The sequence below is a fragment of the Danio rerio genome, chromosome 2 (genome assembly GCF_052040795.2).
Source record: "Danio rerio strain M-AB ecotype USA chromosome 2, GRCz13ab, whole genome shotgun sequence".
NCBI lineage: Eukaryota > Metazoa > Chordata > Actinopteri > Cypriniformes > Danionidae > Danio > Danio rerio.
In genome coordinates this window covers 25,479,312-25,504,897 of record NC_141022.1, presented here as the reverse complement: position 1 = coordinate 25,504,897, position 25,586 = coordinate 25,479,312, and the positions used below count along the sequence as shown (strand labels likewise).

General features: G+C 33.5%; 2 protein-coding genes and 1 long non-coding RNA gene across 4 annotated transcripts in view; 2 read left to right on the top strand and 1 right to left on the bottom strand.

The window, feature by feature from the left end:
• Positions 1-830, top strand: part of znf644a (zinc finger protein 644a) — a 398,550-nt gene extending 397,720 nt beyond the window's left edge. Inside the window, exon 6 of the mRNA XM_087238463.1 lies at positions 425-830. The gene's annotated coding sequence lies outside the window, so the exon portion shown is untranslated. The remainder of the gene's footprint in view (positions 1-424) is intronic.
• Positions 1-25,586, bottom strand: part of tox (thymocyte selection-associated high mobility group box) — a 606,421-nt gene that overhangs the window by 345,696 nt on the left and 235,139 nt on the right. The gene's annotated exons all lie outside the window — the stretch shown is intronic.
• LOC148679736 (uncharacterized) overlaps positions 1-25,586 on the top strand; it is an 807,653-nt gene that overhangs the window by 751,316 nt on the left and 30,751 nt on the right. The window lies entirely within an intron of this gene.

Here is a 25,586-nt window from a genome sequence, read left to right as displayed (position 1 = left end):
AAAGAGTCAAAAATACATTCCTTTTTCCCAACACGAGCCTCAGATAGCACCAATTATAATGACTGAAGATATTAAATGTTTTGTCTAAAGAGACTAGTCTTTTATACCACACATTTTTTAGGTGGAATTTACAATAATTTTAAGAACTTTAATCTGATCAGATGAGCTAATCGATTACTGGTCAAATAGTTTTGGTCAAGTCAGTTAACTCCTCTTTTTTTTTAAAACCAGTTCACTTCAGTCTGAATAACTGTCAACCTTTTAGAGGAATAACCTTTAAACTCACATTTCACCAGATCTCTTTTAGATCTGGTTCTAACAAGCAAGCGAGAATTTGTGTTAATGCAGTCCACATAGTATTCCTGGCTCCTTTCATTAGCATGGTTAGCCGCTGTAGAAATGTTTGGAACTCACTCTATACCAGGGGTTCTCAAACTTTATTCATCAAGTACCACCTCAGAAAAGAATTGTCTCTCCAAGTACCACCATATTAAGCATTAGTGGCGTAGTAAGCCCAGTAAAGCAGCTACAGTTCTGCACAGTTCTATAACGTGGCAGATTAATTCCTATTATTAAGAATATTTATTATTGTCAGCCATTTTAAACATTATAAATAGTCTGAACGTTAACGCTTATATGTAAAAAACAAACAAACAAACAAACTAAAAATGTCAACATTTAAAATTAAAATGTGCTTTTAATATATAAAATATTTTAATATATGTTAATATAAAGTAAAAAGAAAAGTGCTATACTTAAGTATTAACATGTAGTAATTCATGAACACCTGGAAATGTTGCCTGGACCTCAGAAATATCGGCTATATGTCAAATAATGAATATTATTATATGTCATATTCATATATAAATCATTTTTGATAAATTATATTTATATATATATATTATATATATATATAAAGCATATACATATGACACATTTCAAAATATCCGCGTACCACTAGAAGGAAGCCTGCGTACCACTAGTGGTACACGTACCACAGTTTGAGAACCACTGCTCTATACAATTCCCTCTCCTCACAGGTTATGCAAAGCCTATTTCACAATACAAACGGCTGCTTTTGCAGGTTCATTCCTGTGGGGTGAGTCAGCTGGATGTATTTTCCAACTCCATTCTATTACAAATTTGGAAACTCCATCGTCATATTCTGACCTCTGTAAGTTGTTCAAGAACAAGTAGAGCTTCTGCAGGGCAGGTCTGGCTCCTACAAAACTTTTTCCACAATCAGGTCACAGCTTCCTCTGATGAGCAAAAGACAGTCTCCATTACCCTCAGCTTTACTTTCTTCCCCACATCATACTTCACTTAATAAGGTCTAAACAGTTTCACCAAAATCAAATGGTCTAGCTAATGCTGTTTGCTCTGTTGGAAGGCCATCCTTTATCTGTGACATGTTCTTGCTCTATAGCAGGGGTGACCAAACTCTGTCCTAGACGGCTGGTGTCCTGTGCAGTTTAGCTCCAACTTGGTTCAACACACCTGCCAGGAAGTTTCTATTATGTTAATTAGAACTTGAATAGCTTGTTCAGGTGTGTCTTATTGGGGCTAATTGCAGCTAAACTCGGCCCTTCAGGATTTAGTTTGGGCACCCTTGCTCTACAGTTTTTCTGCATACTGTGGGCAATGTCTTTTTTTCCTCCTTGAAGAGTGTTGACAGTGGTGTCTTGAAAGGTTAGTGGACAAAAGGCATCTCTTAATGTGTCGTCCCATTCTCCAAAAGTAAGTACAGCAAAGCTAAATGTTGCTACACAGTTTCTAATATCAGGTTTCACACTTGAGTCACTGGGCTTTTTCCTCTTCACCTTTTGTCATTGCTTTAATGTTGTTTAAAGGATTTATTTATTTATTTTTTGCCTGAAGCCTCTGGTCAGTGCTGCGGTAAACGATTTCCTTTGTGCCTTGTATATGTCCTCTTGTATATGCTGCAAGTTTTTTGGCTGATATATATATATATATATATATATATATATATATATATATATATATATATATATATATATATATATATATATATATATATATATACATACATTATTATTATTATTATTATTATTATTATTATTATTATTATTATTATTATTATTATTATTATTATTATTATATTTTAATCAGTTTTTGCAATCTCTAAATATACTGTATGCCCAAAATGTTTTATTGTTTTGTAAATTTAAATTGTTTTAGATAAAATCCTCATATGCTTATATCCTGTCGTTGATCCTGTAGTTGATCCATTAAATTGTCTTTCTTGAGACACACACTGACTGAGATGCACCTAAAGTCTGTACCCCCCCCCCCCCTTCTTTTTTTGTTTTTTTTTGTTTTTCTTTCTTTCTTTCTTTCTTTCTCACAGGTACACCACTGGAAACACAACCTAACAGGTTTCAACTCAACCACCACACTACACTGCCCCCTTCAGGAATTTAAATGAATGTTCACTGTTTTTTTTTTAATGAAACGTGTGACAACCTTCAGAATTGTCAGAATGACACACACTAAGAGAAAGACAAAGTTTCATCTGAAGCCTTTTTGTAAATTACATTAAGTAAGATGATATACTACCTTATTTTTAAGGTCTTGCTATGTCAAAGTTATTATACATCTAGCTGTTTGTTCTTGCAGAATAAAGCCTGACAGGCTTAACAGGAGCTCAATGCAAAGTGAAAACAACTGGCTAGGTGCACATTATCCGTCTAGCTGAGAGTAAAATGCCTGGAAAAATTAGAATCAAGTATACCTGAGAGCCATTTAATAAAAGGCTATTATCCCACCAGCAAGTGATGTTAATAGCTGAAGGCCTTGCAGAACAATAGAGTATACTCTATAAGTGTAGTATTTGCAAATTTTGGCTGATCCTTTTAGTTGGTCCATATAATTGAACATGTAAATTGTTGTTTTTCAAAGTTGTTCTATTCAAAGACTCTTGTATAAATAGAAGACAAAGAATTTCTTCCTAAATAATTAGTTTGGTTTTACCTGTCAAATTTTCTCTAAATTTTGCATTTCTAACCATCTGCAGACTCCTTTTTAATGCTTAAGCCAAACACTGACCATCATATTTGCATATGCTTTATGTTATCAACCTTCTTTTCCCTATTAAAAAAATGCTGAATCACTGAGAGATCAAAGGGCATTGTTGAATGTGATGAATTTGTGCTATATTGGTTGTGATATAAACGTGTGCGTGAACTTAGTGAACATTTAGTGAATACTGAGAGAGCAAGCCAAATCATTGCTCAATTTAAATACGGGATTGGATTGGACGCAGTGTTGTATTTTGAGAGCATACGTCATTAAGAGAGCGCAGACGCAGATTCTTTTGTGAATCTTTTGTCTTGTACACAAATGTTTTCAGCAATTGCAGGCAAGCACAACACAAACATGGTTGGTTTATAGACATTCCTTTTTTTTTTTTTTTTGAGGGGGTGGGAGGGTAGGGGTGATGTCTTAAAAACAATGGCTTGATACAAAGATATCTAGTTTTTCTTTCCCAATACTGGGTTACAGCTGCATAAAACATATGCTGGAATAGTTGGTGGTTCATTCTGCTGTGGCAACCCCTGATAAATAATGCAAGGAAAATGAATGAATCAATTTTTTCATGATCATGTTTCTGTGAAACAAAAGTATTCATTGAGTGTTAATGGTCAAATTTGATTGCAGGTGTTTCAGTGCAATTACAGTATGTTCTGCATTAAAGTAGTGTTGCTGTGCTGTTTTTTTTTTTTTTAGCAGTTTATATATTCCATTGCACTTTATCTCTGTAAAATCTACCAAAGTAAATACTGCAGGTTACATTTAAAATTACTTGTTCAATAAAATGAATCTCCTAATTAGATTTTTTAATACTGTGACGGATTTTTCTTGAGTTTTAGAGTTGCAAGAAAAGCGGGCAGATTTGTACCTTCCCTCATTGCTAAGTTACAGATTTAAAAGTGTTTTGCAAATTTTGAAGCTGCTGAATTTTGCTGTGATGAAAACATTTTCATTATTAATGCAATTTCATGCCACCTTGTAGCCATTTGGCAACGCTCCTCTCTGCTCCTGTTTGTGGTTAAACTGCAACTATAGCATTATTGGCTGTGTTGAGTTGTTTGTTACATAAACTTGCTTGAAGATATATATGAAAACAGGCCAAATCTTTGCACAGTTCAAACATTTTTGTGGACTGGACATGTTCTTGTATTGTGAGTGCTTGCATCTTGAAGAGGGCAAATTTTTAAGTGGTTGCAGGCAAACACAGAGCAGATACACAGTACAGAAATAGTTGATTTATGTTCATGTTTTTTTTCATAGTACTGAAAATCACAAGTTAAGGTACACTGTAAAAAGCAATTAGTTTGCTTTAATTAAAAAGAAAAAGAGAAAACTTTATTGGCTAAAAATTATTAAGTAAATAAAGTATGTGCATAATTAGAAAAAAAGTCAACTAAACCATTCCAAATTACAACAGATTCACTCACTTTTTAAAATAAAATTACTTATCACTTTTTACTTTGAAGTAACTTTATACTACCTTAATATTTATTTTATTAAATAAGTAACTTTAATTTAGAGAGAAATGTCATTTTTATGATCATGTTTCTGTGAAGCAAAAGAATTACATTAGTTTGAATGTTCAGATTTGACTGCGGGTGTTTCAGTGCAGTTCAGTATGTCTTGCGTTAAGTTATTGTTCTTTCTGAGCTGATCATGCTTTATGACACTCAGATCTGTTGGGAAAATCACTGTTCAAATTGGTTAGATCTGTGTTCAGCGCATCAGACCATCATTTTTTTGCTGTGCTGTTTCTTTAGTTTACATTTTCTCATGTACTTCATCCTCATATACATCTCTGTAGTCTGTAAAAACTGGAATTTCTGCCGAAGTAAATATTACACTCTGCATGAACTGTGCAATAAAACAAATCTCCTGAACAGATTTAAGAATACTGTATAGCTAAATTTTCTAGAGAGACTTTAGTTTGCCAATTGCACCACAGATTTGCAAGATAAGAGGCCAAATTTGAGCTTTTTTCTGTTACTAAGTTACAGCTACACATTTTGAAGCTGCGGAATTCTGCTGTAAGAAAACATTTTCATTATTGATGCAGTTTCGTGCCACCTTGTAGCCATTTGGCAACGTTCCTCTCTGCTCCTGTTTGTGGTTAAACTGCAACTATGGCAATATTGGCTATGTTGAATTAGGTTGAGTTTTCTGTTACATAAAGCTGCTTGAAGATATATACGAAAACAGGCCAAATCATTGCTCGATTTAAATATTTTTGTGGACTGGACATGTTCTTGTATTGTGAGTGCTTACGTCATTAAGAGAGGTTTTTTTTTCAGATTTCTAAGTGGTGGCAGACAAAGAGAGCAAATGTACTATACAAAAATAGTTGATCTATGTTCAGGTTTTTGTTTTTAAATTCACTTCGTAGTACTGAAAAATCCTAAGATAAGGTGCACTGTAAAAAGTGATTAGTTTGCTTTAATAAAAAAAAGAGTGAACTTGTTGCCTTTAATTATTAAGTAAATTATGTGCATATTAAGAGAAATTAAGTCAACTAAACCATTCCAAATTACAATGGATTCACTCACTTATTAAAGTAAAATAACTGATCGCTTTTCAATGTATAATCCCTTAAGATACTACCTTAATAATTATGGCCTTAGCTAGTTTTTACAGTTGGTACTGTTTTTTTTTTTGTTGTTTTTTTTGTTTTGTTTTTTGTTTGTTATGTCACCGGGAGTAAATTTGCATTAATTTAAATGTCATTTTGACATGCTTTATGATTATGCTTTTTGACACTCAGATCTGTTGGGAAAGTCACTGTTTATACTGGTTAGATCTGTGTTCAGCGCATCAGACCACCAATTTTGTTGCTGTGCTGTTTCTTCAGTTTACATTTTCTAATGTACTGTATTTAATCCTCATTTACATCCTGCATCCTGCATACCGAAGTAAATATTGCACACTGCATGAACTATGCAATAAAACGAATCTCCTATTCAGATTTAAGAAAACTGCAGCTGACATAGAGAGAGACTTTAGTTTGCCAATCGCACAAAAGATTGGCAAGATAAGAGGCCAAATTTGTACCTTTTTTCCATCCCTAAGTTACAGCTTTAAATTTTGAAGCTGCTGAATTGTGTTCTAAAGAAAACATTTTCATTACTGATGCAATTTCATGTCACCTTGTAGCCATTTGGCAACTCTCCTCTCTGCTCCTGTTTGTGGTTAAACTGCAACTATGGCATTATTAGATGTGTTGAATTGCGATGAGTTGTCTGTTACATAAAGCTGCCTGAAGATTTATGGACTACATGCCAAATCATTGCTCAGTTTAAAAAATTCTGTGGACTGGACATGTCATTGTATTATGAGTGCAAACAGTACGTCATTAAGATAGCACGTACATAATTCCTTTGTGAATCTTTTTTTGAAAACAGTTGCAAGCACACTTTGCACTTTAAACAAAAATGGTTGATTTATATTTATATTTTATTAATTTGCAGCATGGAAATGAAAATAGTTGTTAGGTACACTGTAAAAGTGGTTAGTTTGCTTTAATTGAAAAAGTGACTAAACCCCTTGCCTTAAAATTATTAAGTAAATAAATTTATATGTATAATTACAAAAAATAAGTCAACTTAACCATTCCAAATTACAACGGATTTACTCACTTTTTAAAGTAAAGTCAACTTGTTAATTTTAAAGCAATACCTTTACTTTTAAAGCAAAATAACTAATCACTTTTTATAGTGCACTGAAATCTAAACATTCACATACTTTTGCTTTACAGAAACTTGATCATAAAAAATGGCATTAATTAAATTAAATAGAACTAAATTAAAGCAAATTTAGAAGCAAATGCCAAAATTATTGAGGTAGTATGTGATTCAGTATGTTCTGCATCAAATTATTCTTGTATTGCAACTGATCATGCTTTTTGATGTTCAGTTCTGCTGAGCAAACCTCTGTGTGTACTCATTAGATCTGTGTTCAGAGCATCAGACCATCAATTTTGCTGCTTTGCTTTTTTTTAGCAGTTAATATTTCCTCATGAACTTCATCCTCTTAACCATTTACATCCCTGCATTCTGTAAAGACTGTGGAATTTCTGCTGAAGTAAATATTACACAATACATGTCCAATTAATTGTTTAATAAAACAAATCTCCAAATTAGATTGAATAATACTGTAGGTGACTTCCCTAGGGAAAGAGAGTTTAGTTTGCTAATATTTGCATTAGAGAGTTGCAAGAAAAGATGCCAGATTTATATATCTCTTATCAGTAAATGACAGATTTAAATGGGTGAAGCTGCTGAATTCTGCTGTAAAGAAAATATTTTCAATATGGATGTAATTTTGTTCCACCTTGTAGCCATTTGACAGTTCTCTGCTACTGTTTTTGGTTCAACTGCATCTATGGCATTGTTGTCTGTGTTAAATTGTAAGATGTCTGTTGTAGAAATTTATGTGCAAGATTGTGTGAACATACTGAAAGCACAAGCCAAGTTATTGCTCAATTTTGTGGACTGGACACAATGTTCTTGTATTTAGAGTGTGTATGTCATTAAGCGAGCACATATGTTATTAAAAGAGCTCATTTATCATCCTTTTATGAATAATTATGAATGCAGGTGTTGTGCGGTTGTAGGCAAACTCAGAAGCAGAATTAAATCATGCATGGCAGAATTAAATCATGGTACATTTATGGTAATCTTTTATCTGCATTAATTGCACTGAATTTCACACAAAAGTGTAGAAATTTACAGATTTTGCAATAAGCACTGTTCAATAACGTGTTCTGCCACATTTAGAAAACTACTCATACTGTCTGCATTATATGAAACTTGGCCAAACACTTATCCTTACTGTACCTTAAAAGCTCACCCATACAAACAAAACACTTCATGTTTCTTAAAATATGCTTGTTTCACAATATGAATGGCTACGTTTAGACCAGAGAGCATACATTTCATTTAACACATTGATTTAAATCAAATGAATCACTAAAAACAGGGAGCAAGTTCTCACTTTATATTAGGTGGCCTTAACTACTACATGTATTTGCATCAAAAATATCACGATGTGCTTTAGTGTTCATAATGTATTGCAAACACTTCTGGTGCTCTTAAGGTGGTGTACAGGTAGGGCTATGGACAGATTTGGTGGTATGGGTAGGTTTAAGGGTCGGCAAAGATCTAAAAGATGGTCAACAAATGTAACAGATATTAATTACAGATGTAATTAAATGCAGGTATTTAACCATTCATAAGTAAAAACATGTATTTACGCAATAGGTACATTGTAACAAATGATTCCTTTCAGTGCAAGTACAGTACATCAACAATCAATGTCAAAATGTTGGTACATGTCTCAATAGGCATTGTATTGTACTTTAATATGTAGTTCAGTTATCACCAAGGTACTCATCTAATACTTCTTCTTGAAGTATTTAGAATTTAGTTTGCACCCTCAGATCAGCCTGAAAGGCAGTTCCTGTTTTACAACATGGTCAGTAATTGTGGCCCTTACTGCACACTGTTAACCCTTACTGTAGATTATGCAGTAAATAACTGTAAAACAGCCAGTGTTTAGCTGTAATAAAAAGAAACAGTATTTTACTGTAAAAGGAGTAGAGTTTGTATGAAATTGTGTAGTGCAAATGATAAATTACAGTAATTTACTTTACGTACACATTACAGGTAGTAACTGTGACAATAAATGGCAAATTACTGTTCAACCATTACTGTCCCATCTACTCTGATGCTTTTAGTTGCTAATTATAGAGACGTGCATTTTAAAGGCAGAAAACAATAATTTAGGCATCACCAGACACTCCCACAGGCTGTCTTATTCTTAACAAAAAAAGTTTTAGAAGTTTTAGTTTTCAGAAAATGCTGGCCCTTTAAGGGAGTCAGGTGTTTGATTCGTTTACTGCTGAGTGTGCTCTATTTTCTGTCTATCAATTCAGATGTAGTCTGATATGTTTTAGGCTTTAAATAAGAATCTACAATGAGTAAGTAAAATGTGTTCAAATGAATTTTAAGGGTTTCTAAAATAAGGTTGTGTTTTAAGTTATATTGTTGTTATCTTGAACTGTGTAATTGAAAGCTACATTGTTAGCTAGTTAGCCTCTCCTCATATAACTTCTTACATTACTTTTGTTTAAGTATATTTATTTATTGGATATTGCATATTGCCATAATGTACAGATGCTAACAGTTTAATGTATCTTTCTGGCAAATAAGCAGATTTTATGCACATAAAAACCATTAAATTCCATCATCTCAGTAAGGTAACATGTGCACAGAAATCATCACAGGGAATCACAAAAATATGATACACATAACCATCCCCACACAAAAGCTCCACTGTCAGGTCCCAGGTTGTGAGTTTGTTGCTAAGTAATTTTCAGAGCTGTGTTTCCACCTATGCATTTATATTAGAAACAATAGAAAAGTTCGTTGTCATGAGATTTTTAAAGGAAATAAATAATAATTATAACAATAAAAGATTGGATCCTTTGGATTTTCGGTGTTGCCGACTTTATTTTTGTTTTTTTATAATTATTTAAAACTTTTTATTGAGAATTGACAGTATGTGCCTGTGTTTGACAAACATGTTTTTTTCTATATCTCTATCTATGTGTTCTTTTCATATGCTTATTTTTAATTATTTAAAAAATAAAACAATTATTTTGTGTTTTTGCTGTTCTGTCAGCACTTTATGTGTGTGTGTGTGTGTGTGTGTGTGTGTGTGTGTGTGTGTGTGTGTGTGTGTGTGTGTGTGTGTGTGTGTGTGTGTGTGTGTGTGTGTGTGTGCGCGTGCATTTTTTATTGCATATGTGATTGTGATAAATGTTGCAAGTTGCTTTAAAAGTATGCTATATACGAGGGGTGCTCAATTCTGTTCCAGGAGATCTACATTCCTGCAGATTTTAGTTGCTACCCATATCAAACACACCTGAACCAATTAATTAGGACCTGAACACCACTTGATAATTACAGGCAGGTGTGTTTGATATGGGTAGCAACCTAAATCTGCAGGAAGGTAGATCTCCAGGCACAGGATTGAGCACCCCTGCTATATACCATAGGGGTCAAACTCCAAGTTGCTGGAGAACTGCAGGGCTGCAGAGTTTAGTTCCCACTCTGCTTTAACATTACCTGTAGATTTCTAACGAGCCTTAATTAGTTTGATCAGGTGTGTTTAATTAGAGTTACAGCTTAAAGTCCCGGTCACACTGCATTTTTCTCCCTTTAGACTTCCATTCATACGCATGTGAATGCTGCAGACCTGGAATGATAGCTCATGCAACAAATTTTACAGTTTGCAGCATTGGAAAGTTCAAGCTTGGAGAACTCTGACCTGCGAAATCACATCTTGTGATTGCTTGAGACTAATCTTAGATCAAACCATGACCTCTCTGAACAAAATTATGGACCAGTCGCTAGCTTTTTCAATCTCTAATTATTTTGTTTAACCCCACTCCTTTTCGCAGTGCCATATGACAGAATTTCGCATGCTCAAACGTTAGTGTGACCACAGCCTTACTGTGCAGACCTGTGGCTCTCAGTAATATGTAACATGATATTTATATCTGCTGATTTCTTAATTTTGTTAAACATTTTCTGTTGTATTTTTGTTTGCTGCCAAAACAATAAAATAAATTTGTCAGAATTTTTATGCCTTCTATTTTTAATAACAGGTAAGAATACAAATTAATTTTTGTAAAATACTATTACTAAATACTTAGTAATACCTTGACATACTATAAATGTGTATGCAGTATAATGCTGTGAGTTGTAACACTACAGTGCAGTATTTAACTGTACACAGTTTCCAGTTAGTTACCACTACTGCTTTATTACAGTAATTAACTGGCAACACTGTTGCCAGCTACTCACTGTATCGGTTCAGTTACAGTAAATAACTGGCAACACTGTTGCCAGCCACTCACTGTAATGGTTCAGTTACAGTAATTAACTGGCAACACTGTTGCCAGTTAATTACTGTAACCAAACTTTTACAGTGAGTAGCTGGCAACAGTGTTGCCAGTGTTCTACTGTAAAAAAGCCTGGTAAGGTCTAACAGTGCACAGTATCTCATCAGAAATCACCACCCTTGGTCTTCCTCTCCTTTGTCCTCCATGCACTCTAGCTCTTTTAATCTCAAACACTCTGTTTGCCCCACCAATGTCTTATTTGATCCATATTTCCAAATAAAATCACAACAAGCTATCCCTATTTACAAAAAATGCTAAATATACTCAAGCAGGACAAATGTCTTCCAGATAAAATAAAATGAGCTCCTCTCCCTCATTCCCTAATCTCCCATTGTTCTACTTTTTATTCAATATAATATTATCATTATCACCATTGATACTGCACTCTATTATTATACATGTTTTCATTTCTGTTGTACATTGCTTTGTTATTTGCTTATACGCTTCCACCCCTATACCCAGTCACAGTGACGCATACACATGCACACACGCATGTAGTTTGTTAGAATTTGTCCTGGAAACAATGTCTTGCAGGTTGAGACGGATGACTGTCAGAAGACATTGACAAATTTTGTATTAAAAGAAAAGATTTTGAAAAATGTGCACATTAAATGCATTTTGTCTGAAAGCAAAGAAAAATGATTCACAGTTTGTTTAGCATATGTGTTACTGTGTGTGTGTGTGTGGAATCAGTTGTGAAAACGTGGCCATAGTATTGAGCAATGCTTGCTAGCAATTGAAAAAAAAATTAGAACAGCAGACTTTAAAAATCAAAACATGACATTTGTGCAGATGATGATAATAATGTTAATAAAAGACTTGTGAAGTATGTAGGCTACTTTTAAAGACATGTGCATCTTTCAATTGTTTTATGGCAGATATAGTTAAACAGTTAAACAAATTAAACTGGCCCTCTTTCAAGAGGGATTAAACAAACACTGCAATTTGTTAGAAATGGGCAGATTAATTAAATTACCATATTTATTGTAGGATCAACCATTTACAAATACTTCAGATACCTTTTTTCCACACACCCCTACAACACTATTAGCAAAATAGTCAATTTTCAGGCCCAAACATTTGTTCAATAAATACAAATACTACATTTTAAAATGCTGAATACTTGTTTTCTACATATAATAACCAAAACACATATAATATTTAACTAACTACAGATTATATAAGAAAAACGTGATTCAAACTTGAGCCATTCAGTCAAAACATAATCACTATTTTGTTCAACATGTGAATACAGTCAAATGCCAACAAGTAAATGCATTGCAGAAACTGCATTGCTAGTCATGTTTCAGCTATAGAAAAATACTGTACAATATTTCATTTATTTTAAATAGTCAAAATAACTCAGTCAGCTGAACTTTACATTTTAGTTTAAAGTATGTATGAATATATAATTTTTTTTAGCATGTGTACATATAGTGTATTCATCTGTATATAATGCAATAGAAATGTATTAGAATAGCTGCAGTAAAAGCTTTATTAGCGTTTTATACACTAACATGTAGCCCAGTGCCCTTTGGCAACAAAATGGAAACAAAAAAGAAAGAGAAATGAATTACAGCTTTACATTAATAAATATGACCTGCAGGACTTGGCCACATGTTCTCTTTGACTTTATATACATTTGCTCCTTGAATAGAAATGCTTGGCATGCCTTATCCACTTCAAGCAGTCTTCAGTTGAGATGTCTCTGTAGCATATATTGCATCCAGGTGGGGCATATTTATGTGGTGAATGATCACAGACTATCCCGCTCAAGCAGGAAAAAGAATCTCTCAGTGAGATCGAAGAGAATGTGGAAGAAGAAAAAAGGGAAATTGACCATTTCTCAATGATGACCAATTTAAATAAATTTTATGATCTGTTATTGCAAAAGTTTTCTCTACGCTACCTGACAAAAGACTTGTCATCGTTCTCAGATGTATGAGCAACAAAATGATAGCTTGACTTCTAGTTAATCATTTGTAAAAGAGGCAGAAGGTAGATTTTCAGATGAATAGGATTAACTGCATCTCAATGCATCACAAATATTGCAGAAAGCCTATTGGAACTCCACATGGACCCAAGATTCTCACAGAAACAAGTCAAGTTTGGTGGAAGGAAAAATTATGGTTCTGGGTTACATTCAGTATGGGGGTGTGCAAGAGATCTGCAGAGTGGATGGCAACATCAACACCCTGAGGTATAAGGACATTTGTGCTGCAAATTTTTAAGAAGGATAGCGCTCCTTCTCTTACTTCAGCATAAAGCACGAAGGAGGAAGCACTGAGCTTGAATCTAAATAATCTTGATGAACTCTGGGAGTCTTTCAAGAACGCTTTCTTTGCCATTCCTGATTACTTCATTAATAAGTTATTTGAGTCATTGCAGAGATGTATGGATGCAGTCTTCTGAGCTCATGGGAGTCATACACAATATGAATTATTTTTTTCCACTGCACCATGGCTTTATAAGGTACATTATTTCTGTTAAGTGTCAAGACTTTTGTCTAAGTAACGTCCTAACTGTCTTAAGTAATTAAAAAATCAAGGCATGATCATATTTTATTTTGGTAAAATAAGTGTAATCTAGAGGCCTTTGCCTTTCATATGAGCCACATCTGATACCTAATGAACGACTAAAAGTCAAGTTATTTGTTTTTCCTAAAACTATGATAGTCGACAAGAAGTTTGTCAGGTTGTGTAAAGTTTGGACGTTTAGGTTTTCTTCTCTGTCATGCTATGATAAAAAAAAATAAAAAAATAAATAAAAAGAAAGAAAGAAAGAAAGAAAGAAAGAAAATAAAAAATAAGAAGAACCGTAATTTAACTATAGGTAATCTTTGTGTGAAAAGAAATTTGAAGCGTTTTAGAAACGTGCTAATTTTCTGGATATTGTGTGAAGACAACATAAATTGTGTAAATGGGATAGTTCAACCAAAAATGAAGGGTTATTCTCTATTTACCCACCCTCAAGTGATTGTAAACATTCATGAGTTTCTAATTATGTCTGTTGAACACAAAAGACTACGTTTTGATTATACTAACCATTGACATCCATAGTAGGAAAAACAAATCCAAATTTCCAAGATTTGTCTCTCGTGTCCACTGAAGGTTTATGAGAAGTGAAGTCTGACAAGTGTGAATCAAAACAAAGTACCATGATTGATTTTTCATCTGCTTTCTTGTTTGCCCGCAACCGCTCAACATTTTCTAGTATTCAATAAAAGAATGACGAAATGATGATGTTTGTGCTCCTCTAATGACGAATGTGCTCTCTTAATGCCGTATACCCTCAATATACAAGAACACTGTGTACAATCCACAGAAATCTTTAAATTGAGCAATGATTTGGCTTGCGCTCTCAGAATATAGTTGACGTTCACTAAATGTTCACACAAGATATTTTATTACTGGTTTATAACTGTCTGGTTTGTTGCTGTGCACATGGTGTTCATCCGAGAACAAGTGTAGCCACAGGGCCAAACCAATGATGTGACGTCTGAAAGACCTGAAAAGACGATAGCCAATCATTTTCATCAAACTGCTCAGAGGAGCTCTCAACATACCAGCAAAAAAACACAGATTTTTTTTTTATATTATTTTTTTTTTTAAACAGTGTAGTTTAGGCTTTAAATGTGTGGTTTATTCATGCACAGCATCTATTTTCAAAATAATCTCTCATTCCCAGCCAAGACCATCCTTCTGCCGAAAGAACACTTATTCTGGACTCTGATGGATGTCTGAATAGAGGTTAAATGTGAAATATAATTCATTTTGGATGTCTAATGGCATTATTTGGATAAAAACATTTGACATAAATCAAACATACAATAGGAAAAGTGAAACTGCGTTTCATTCATTCATTCATTCATTCATTCATTTTCTTGTCAGCTTAGTCCCTTTATTAATCCGGGGTCGCCACAGCGGAATGAACCACCAACTTATTGAGCACGTTTTTACACAGCGGATGCCCTTCCAGCCGCAACCCATCTCTGGGAAACATCCACACACACACACACACACACAAACACACACACAAACACACACGCACACACACTTTGGACAATTCAGCCAACCCAATTCACCTGTACCGCATGTCTTTGGACTGTGAGGGAAACCAGAGCACCTAGAGGAAACCCTCGCGAACATACAAACTCAGGGAGAACATACAAACTCCTCACAGAAACGCCATGTGACCCGAGGTTCGAACCAGCGACCTTCTTGCTGTGAGACGACAGCACTACCTACTGCGCCACTACATTGCCAAACTGCCTTTCATTCAAATTATATTTTTATATTGGATTAAGTGGAAAAATTTGTTTCTGAAATCAACCGGTTTTATTTGCCTCAAAGCAAAAAATAAATAAAAATAATAAATAATAAATTCATTATTATTACTTTGTAAAATGTCATTTTTTTTACCATTTTTCTTGACCAAAACAATTACTTTTTCTTCATGATTAAGTTTTACTATTTGAAGTTAAGGTGTCACGTTTGTGCAGTGGGTTGCACAATTGCCTCACAGCAAAAAGGTCCTTGGTTCGAGCCTCAGCTGGATCAGTTGGCATTTCAGTGTGGAGTTTGCATGTTCTCCCCATGTTCATGTCCAAATACATGCGGTATAAGTGAATTGGGTAAGTTAAATTTTCCATAGTGTATGTGTGTGAATGAGTGTGTATGGATGTTTCCCAGATGAGTTCCAGCTGGAAGGGCATCCGCTGCGTAAAACATATAAGTTGGTGGCATATAAGCTTGTGGCAACCCCAGATAAAAAAGGGATTAAACTGAAAGAGAATGTATAAGTGAATTTGAAGTTAAATTATATATATATATAAACACGGTTGAAATATTAGTCAGAAATATTTTTAAATATTTTCCAAGTGTTGATTAGTAGAGCAAGGAAGTTTTCACAATATGTGTGATAATATTTTTTTCTTCTGGAGAGTCTTATTTTTTTATTTTGGCTGGAATAAAAACAGTTTTTAATTTTTGAAAAACTTTATAAAATCAAAATTATTAGCCTATATACATTTTTCAATATTATGCATAATATTTATGCTCAAAGCTTACTGCTTCAGCACAGTAGTTTTATTCATTTAATTAACTGTACCCCTAAAGGCCTGGTTTTAGACTGTATTATGACAGAAATTGCATATATGTAATGTCTGTTATGAGGAAGTAAAATCTTACCAGACTTGTGTAAACCTGTACCTGCAATTATGCTGTGGCCAGTTACGAAAGTGAGCTTGATGTGGCCAAGTTGTAAATTTTATTCTATATACACTGTTAACCCTCGCTGTAGATTATATAACTTTTAAAATAGATTGTATATTGCTATAATCAACTGAAACTAAATTTTACTGTAAAATGAGTAACATTTGTATGAAAGAGCAAAGAATAACTGACAGTGAATTACACGAGACACCCATTACCGGCAGTGACAAATGGTAAATTACTGTTCAACATGTATTGTCTCATCTACTCTGATGTTTTATGTTGCTATTTATATAGAAGTGCCTTTATCTTAAGGCAGAAAACAATGATTTAGACATTGACACAAACACAGGCTGTCTGTCTTTTACACAAATGTGTTGGCCCTTTAAGGGAGCCAGGTGTTTGATTTGTTTACTTTTGAGTGTGCTCCATTTTCTGTCTATCACTTCAGGGGGGTATTCCAGAAAGCTGGGTTAACTTACCATCTGCTAAAACCTAAACTCTCGGTTGATTTACCCAAAACCTGCTTACCGCGAGTATGTTGGTTCCAAAACAGGTGACAAGAGTTAGTTAAATCAACCTCCTGAAGATAACCGCGGGTTAATGCGCGTGCACGGCACACACCTGAAGGCATTTTCAGTAGATCGCCGAATTCACGAGTCACCATAGAAAGTCACGGTGAGGAAAAAAGGGTAACGCACTTTACAGAGGCAGAGCTAGAGGTTTTTAACACAGAGATTACACATCTGCTTCAACGAAGGAAAGAAATATAGAATAAGAAATAGATAAGAAAATAAAAAATTAATAATTAGAAATTTTTTTAGTTCATTAAATTACACATGCCACCCTCCATTTTATTGTAATGATAAATTAAACTACTCTTTAACATCCTTTTTGAGTATGTTGTGTATCCATTCATGCATTTATTTTTCTTGCCATTAATTTCTTAAGGCCAATATGTGTATTGACTAATAAAGCTTATAGAAATTGTAATCTTTCTGGAGCTAGAACTCTGTCCAAAGTCATTAAACACAGAAACATTATCATAAAAGGTAATATTTAATTACTGGAGCTCTTTATTTAACACTCTAGAATATTCTTTCTGACATGCAGCTTATAGAAAGAGGCCTGTCTAACTGCTGTGTCCTATAATAAAGGCTTTTCAGTGGTTGAGTTTTTGACTTAAACCACACACTCTGTCACTGTTGTAAGTGATTGTTGTCTGATAGCTTTAGGTTCTTTTTATTTTGCATGCAGACGAAGTTCCTTCTGCCTCAACTTACAAGCAGTGTAAGAATTTTCTGCACTTTTCCATATTTGAATATTACTCTTGGATCACAAAATCTTTTATCTGCATATTTAAATTCTAAAGTAGCGGTATAAGGTCCATCTTCAAAGATAAAGTCACATGAGCATCACCAGAAATGAGCATCAAGGTGAGAAATGTATATGAAAAATATGTTACACGTTGAAAGGTGTGTGTATAAAGCAGTGTACGAAATCATTCATTTTATTTCAGGAAATGAAGAAATCAACAGATCAAACTATTTGATTAAACATAGTTTTTTTGACTAATTATATTTTTTTAGCACTCTTCCATCTGTTTTGTCTGCTTGGGTCACTGAGATTTCCTCTGGGTCAGGCTGCAGGTACGTGTCATCGTATAAGGCAGAAAAGGGTATCTTTTGTCCTCCAGCAAGTAACAATGTAGTGCCCAGTAATGATTCTATTTTATAATACAAATATAATAAAAATAAACATTGTGTTAAGCAACATTTGCTTTATAGTTTTTTTTACTATATTTGTGTTATACACTTGAATCATTACTTCCTGAAAATCAGCCATTTAGCCTCAACATAGTGATGAGGTGGAGTGTGTGATGAGCTGGTAGGTGGAAGCAGTAATGAGTTTAATAGTTAAAACACCAAACGATTAAGGATAGAAAATTAAGTTGTACCTGCACACTTATACTTTGGACAAATTTTATATTATCAGTGTCCTTTAGTGACTGATGGAGCTTTAAAATCGGCTGCAATTAATGCACACAATAGCATTTAGAAACCCTGAAAAAAATAATTATATTAAAAAATATATTATATTAAAAAATGTAGGTGTGTGCGCGTGAATGTATATATAAGAACGACGTCCTACATCTTAAATTAAAGATATATTTTCCTACAAAAGACAAAGCTGCCACTTATAATATTATACAGAAATGTGAGGGTGCAGAAGGAGAGAAAAAACACAAGAACTTTAAGTGAGATTCGAACTCGCTCCGTTGTGCGATCCGTTGTTCTTTATCGACGCACTGTCCACTACGCTATTCCCGTGCTCTGAATCATCTGTGTAATGATACGCAGTAATGTATGACCAAGGAACTGTACAAAAGTGTAAAAAACAGTTCAGTGCCAGGCATACTGTACAGGTGGTCATACTGCCACATTGTACAGTTGCCTAAAATGCCCTGACGCGAATACAAAGAGCTGCACTAAATGTTTTTTATGGTAAGCACAGACCCGCGGTTTGTCACATTTGATTTCAAAAATGTTTGTTAAATACATTAACATTATGAATTTGGTTATGAAAAAAACTATGCACTTATAACCCTCTCACAACGAAAAAACTTGTATCTGTGTGTCAACATCCATAAATATTCTCATCAAAAGAGCACGCAATGCTCAGTAAACTCTCTGAAACAGACAAACTCTGAAACATAGCAACTTACTCTCTGAACATAACCTGCTCCGGAGCAGGTTATCTTCAGAGAGTAAGTTGCTATGGCTACTTAACATACCCAGAAGTTACCTCCGATTTTGGAACCAAAGTTGAGGTTATCCACCTACTTACTCTCAAACTTACCTGGGTATGTCACATAACCTGCTTTCTGGAACAGCCCCCAGATGCAGAGTCTGATATATTCTAAGCCTTAAACAAGAATCTACAAAGAGTAGGTCAAATGTGATCAAATATTTATTCTGTGCATTAAGTTAATTTGATATCTTAAACTTTCTATTTAAAAAAGCTACATTGTTAGCTAGTTAGCATCTTCTCACAATTTCTTTCAATTTTATATTTTTAAACTATATTTAATAATAATAATTATTATTTTTTATAAATTAGCAATATCACATGAGTAGCAGTGTGCTATGGCTGTATATCAGCACTGGTGGGAGGCGTGCGTTAAGATTATAAGGCTGAATGTGACATGAAATGCCATCCGTCTACAGAGATTTCTCACCTGACTGCTGTTGTGTTTGTGATAAGGAGGGACAAGGCTGAATCCAGCTTCTTGTCCGCAGCTTCTTATTGACTCTATCCGGTCTACCAGGCCTCCGTTTTTCAGCCTTTTTATTCACGCTCAAGAGAACACACTGAGCAAAGGCTTATGCGGTTCCGGCACCATCATGTGGATTGACAACGTCAACCGTCTTTGGCCGCCGACGAGCTCTCAGAAATTTTGTTTTAAATTGTATTTTAAAATAGGCACTATTCTTACAAATAAACTGCATAGTTGCAATCTAAACAACTACATTGTCTACTAAAAAAAGCCTCAAAATTACATTTTGTTGTCTAACAACAGTAATATTTGTCAAACTGTAGCCTGCTTGTTGCTTGCTGTATGTGGGTGGAGTAATACACAGAGGTGAAGGGTGAAGAGGCCTTTGTGTGATGTTACTGGCAAAATAACGCAAGGATATCAGCCGATCAGATTCAAGAACCAGACAGAACTGTTGTATAAATATATATATATAGGTGCAGCATCCACCTGGATGACGCAACGGCAGCCATTTTGCACCTCACCACACACAACACACCACACACCAGCTGATGGTTAAGCCTGGTTTATACTCGACACGTCCGCTTGTTCGCTTGAGTGCGTGCGGCGAATGTGACGTCATCGCAGAGTTTGCAAAGGTTCGCTTTTGGTGCGCGCGGCATGATTTTGGCTGCCGGTGCATCAGGCATTTTTTGAGACTCGAGCGAAGAGTGCGCGCGGCGCCGCAACTGATTTGAATGAAATATGAACCACTTTGAAAAGATTTTGTCTGAAACAGTACGACTGTACACACATCTAATGACCTGTGATCAGAGAGATAACCTAATGATCAATAATTCTTGGCTAGAAATAGCAACAGCCGTGGGAAAGGAGAAAGTTTTTGTTAAAAGGTTTGGAAAAACCTGAAGAATAATTTTATTAAAACCAAAAGAGGCCATGGCAAAAGTGGAGACCAGGTACACAATCACAGAATATGTTTTTCCACCATTTATAGGTTTTACACTGATGTATTTTGTTTAATTTTGAATTTAATACAGTTTAATAGTTACAAAACTAATTAAGTCACAGAAGTGTTTCTTTGATTAATGGGAAGGAATATTTAAATCGATTTACAATATACTGATGCCCTGTTTCTCTGGGCTTTATTGGTGATGATGATCTGTAATGTTGGACCATCACTGCCTTTTTAGCATAAGAAGAGGACAGAAACTAGCCAGACAATAATGTGTGAATTGTGGAGCGGGCTAAATAAAAAAAATCTGTATTTTTTTAGTAAGAGTGCTTTTTTTGCGATTTAATAAAACGTATATTTGTAGAGTAACTCATGTTCTGTTGTCATTAATCACAGAATGTTTTTCCACTGGTATCACTGATTTATATATTTGTGGAGGGGGCTAAATCTGAAAAAAGATATTCTTTTTTCGCTTCTATTCTTGCCATAGTAAAACTATATTTGTAAAGCAACTCAAGTTCTCTTGTGATTAATAGTATAATAAACTTTAAATGTTAAAACTGGCTGAGATATGAACAAAAGCAAGTGATTTGATAAAAAAAAATCTTGAATTGTTATAAAAATACTTATAATCATTAAAATAATGTATAAAACAATACAAAATTAATAGTTGAAAAATATTGAACTATATTATGATATGACATAGTTCCGTAAACTTTCTACTTCTCTGTTTATCCGTCTGACTTTACGGTGGGTTTCTTTTGACTGCCCCCTGTCGTTTAAAAGAATATCACAACGGCGAACGCAGCGAGTAAAAAAGCCTCGGCCGTTTCGCGAGGTGTGCGATGCGGTGCTAGGCACGAGTATAATTCCAGCTTTAGGAGGCCTTGACTGACAGAGACCAGTAGGCAAATTTGGCCTAGATGTCAAATATATATATATATATATATATATATATATATATATATATATATATATATATATATATATATATATATATATATATATATATAATCAATCAGTGCTGTTTTAAATTAAATGAGGTAATTTAAATATTTTTTATTGGATATGTAATTGTGATAAATGTTGGCATTTGCTTTGAAAATATGTTACATACCAGGGGTCTCAAACTCAGTTCCAGGAGGGCTGCAGACCAACAGTTTATAGTTCCGACCCTGCTTCAATACACTTCCTGTAGGTTTCAAACTAGACTGAAGGACTCAGTAAGTTTGATCAGGTGTTTATTTAGGCTTCAAGCTAAAATCTGCTGAGCTGTAATATGATGATATTTAAATGTTTGACACCTGCGCTATATACACTGCAGGTGTTGTTTATTAATTTAACTTTTTTGGTTAGATTGTAAATAGAAACTGTTTTCATATCTGCTGATATGTTTAATTTTGTTGTAGACTTTCTGTTACATATCTGTCTTCTGTCAAAAGCAATAAAAAACATTTTTCTGAAGAAATACATTTTAATACTGATTAATTTTAGTAACACTATAGTATACCTTTAATGTGTTTGCAGTATTATGCCACAAGTAGTAGCAGTTTCCAGTTGGTTACCGCTACTGCTCTGTAACAGTAATTACAGTATTAATTACAGTAAGAATACAGTAATGTTGCCAGTTACTCACTGTTAAATATCTCTTGACAGTGTTGCCAGTATTTCACAGTAAAAAAGCCTGACAAATACTGATAAAAACACTGTTAGAAGAACATTTGTCTGTTTTAAATCTTCGCTCTAAAACATTGCGGCAGAATTAGAAATAAGGTGACATTACCCAATGTTTTTAAGTCAACAGCATCACGCAGAGGGTAAGTTCAAATTAGTTAAACACCATATCTGTCACCTCCTGTAAACCCAGTCAAATACAGGTCAAAGCATATGGTCTCATAACATCATATTTTAAAAGTAAATAACTGAAAAGTTTTTTAAAACCAGGAAGATGTTTGAATTGGTACATGTTTGAAATGTTATTTTTATGTATTTAATTATCATATACAAATAGTTTTATATTTATTATATTTAAAATATTTTGTTATCTTAATTTATTTCATTGAATTTATATCCTTATATACTTTTATTTATATCCTTGCCATATGAATTTGAAGCACAATTAGGGGTGATTATCCATTTTCTTTTAAAGAAAGTATTGTGGTAATATACAGTCAATCCCGAAATTATTCAACCCTTGGTAAATTAACCCCTGACTTCAAAAGAAAATAAAAGCTGGGAAATATATTTTTCACCACAATGATGCCTCTTGTACATCATCTTATTATCCTGTGGGAGAAGCCAGTGCCATTTCTGGTCAAAAGAACTTGCTGGTTGAATAAAAGTAACTTTAGGTTTAATTGAATAATTTTGGGCTTGACTGTATATAATGAGTGAAGAGCATGGTTAATAAAATAAATAAAATTAAGTACTCTGTTAAAATAGTTGGGTTAGAAATACCTCAACATATAACCTAACTATAGATTATTATAGCACCTTCTCAACTATGGGTTATTTTAACCCAATGCATTGGATTATATCATTTATCCCAATGCATTGGGTTATTTTAGTTAAATGTAATTTTTTTTCATTCTGGTATTACTATTATTACCATTAATTGTATAATTATGGCTGTGTAAATAAATAAATAAATTTCGAAGCTGTGTCCTAAAGCTGAGAATGATGGCCAGATATCCCAAATATGTGTATCATTTCTTCTTCTTGAAAAAATAAAAATAAATAAATAAATAAAAAATAAATAAATAGATAAATAAATAAATAAATAAATAAATAAATAAATAAATAAATAAATTTTAGCCATTTCATATAGATCAGCTATGATGTGCGTACTTCATCAATAATTAAGAGTGCTGGTGAAACAGATATAAAAAACACGACACGGAGAGGTCATTTGAAAAAACAAAAACAATATTATTGCGCTAGAGCTAAACTTTTATAACACAAAAACAAAATGACGCATGCATATTAATACAGCTGTTCTGTGTCAGTTGAAAGTTGTCAGTAAAATCAGTTGACTATTAAAATTCAAACTGTAAACCCAACTGATTGAGTTCTAATATAAATAACCAAATAAAGGTTATGAATAATCCAACAAAGCAACAAAATATTTAACCCAACCCAGATTAAATAAGGGACTAAGCCGAAAAAAAAAAAATGAATGTATGAGATTTCCATCAAACCTCTGGATGTTGATGCAAATATTGTTAGACCTGAAAATCTTATTTTCAAGCTGACTTCTTCAATGAGTTACACTTGGCAAGAAATTTTGCAGTAAGCTGTCATTTAGCAGATGCTTGCATCTAAAGTGATTTGCGGTATACAGTAAATATAGTGACAGGCCCCCTAGCATACTGAGGTTACAGACACACACACTTAATAACATATACAGTATATGCACATGCAGTAAATTAAATATAGGAACTGGATATGGAATGTGTTGTCATGTGCATTTATAGCCACAGATGGGCAAAAAAAATTTTTTTTTAAAAATGTATTTTAAAATAAAATATGAAGTTTCTTTGTAAACGTTCTATCAATGGGCATATTGGATCAATCTCTTAACTGTCAAACCATTTTAGTGAAGTAAACAATGTGTGACAGCACAAGCGTTTCTCTGAGCAAGTTTAAGCCAGCTTCTCCGCCAACTATTTCTCTACTGTACATAAGGAGGTATTCATAAACCATGTGTTTCTCTTGGATTTTAGTATAGATTTTGTAAATATTTCATACAAAAAGTCCTGTCTTGAAGATGATCTCTTTAACTGCTGTAATAACCATTCAATGCAGCTAATGAGTTGAAAAAGTATCTCTTGATTTTATAAATTACTTAAAAGTCTTATTTTTCAACATTTTTGCAATTTAAATCTTCAATACTCAATGTAAAATCACGATTTCTGAAAACTATTAAAATCTCCAGTTTTCATAAATCATGTTTTTTTTGTTTCTTTTTTTTGCAATTGTACACTTCAAAACACAATCGAAACACAATCTCAAAATAAAAAAAAATAAAAAAATTTAAATAAATAAATAAATAAATAAATGTAGCATTGTTTGACCAGTAGACTATTATTTAATATTTTTGTCTCGTACTGATTAATTGTCAATTAATGAAATATAAAGCGCACCTGCAGATCAGACACTGGTATTTGAACAGACAATGAAGTATTGCAGATATCGCCACTGTAGAACTTTTTAATGTTGTTTGCCTTATTTTTGACTTGCTCCCAAAGCTCTTTGTCTGTTACTTTCTTTATATGTGATGCATAATTTCCATCCATACTCCAATCATTGATCAACTTGTTCAATATTACACAATTCAGTCTGATCTCAAGCCTTGAAATTCCACTATTAAACGCCACATTTTTCAAGTCATCATGTTGACATCACATTTTAAAAATACAAAAATACAAGACGCTAAAATATTTTTATACAAAATATTCACCCATTTTCATAAACCTTATCAAATACAAATTACAAAATACCATATTTCTATTTAAAATACGTATTTGAAATACATGTATCATAAATGATACCCATCCCTGTCTATAGCCAGTGTGATATTCTCATAAATAAGATCTCAATGCTGTGACTGATGAAAAGAAAAGGTTAAACTGATATTGTAAATGAAGTTGCAGCAGAATGTTTTGTAGTGAAAGCTGGTGCACATACACTAATGAAACCGCACATAAATGACTTAACATGCAGCTGCAAGCTCTCTGGTTTCTCCATTTAGGGAACTAACAACATTCTCTCATTTTTTTTTAACTCAACATGATCACGCAGAAGGTGAGCTCAAACTGGTTACTCACTATAACAGTCACCTCTTGTGAACCTAGCCTGATATCACAGCATTGGTTTCATAACATCAAATTTTAAAAGTAAATAACTGACGATTTAAATTAAGAGTATTTTTAAAGACATTTTATTTGGATGTATCAACAGTTGAATTATTTAGTTCTTTATGTGTTATATTATTATATTTAAAATATTTATTTTATATTATTTTATGCTTAATTGCCAAGCGGTTCCACAATTATTATTGGCTAACAATAATCAGGCATTTAACTTTAAAAAGCACTATAGTAAATTGGTATTATGTTTTTGTTTGTTTTGTCA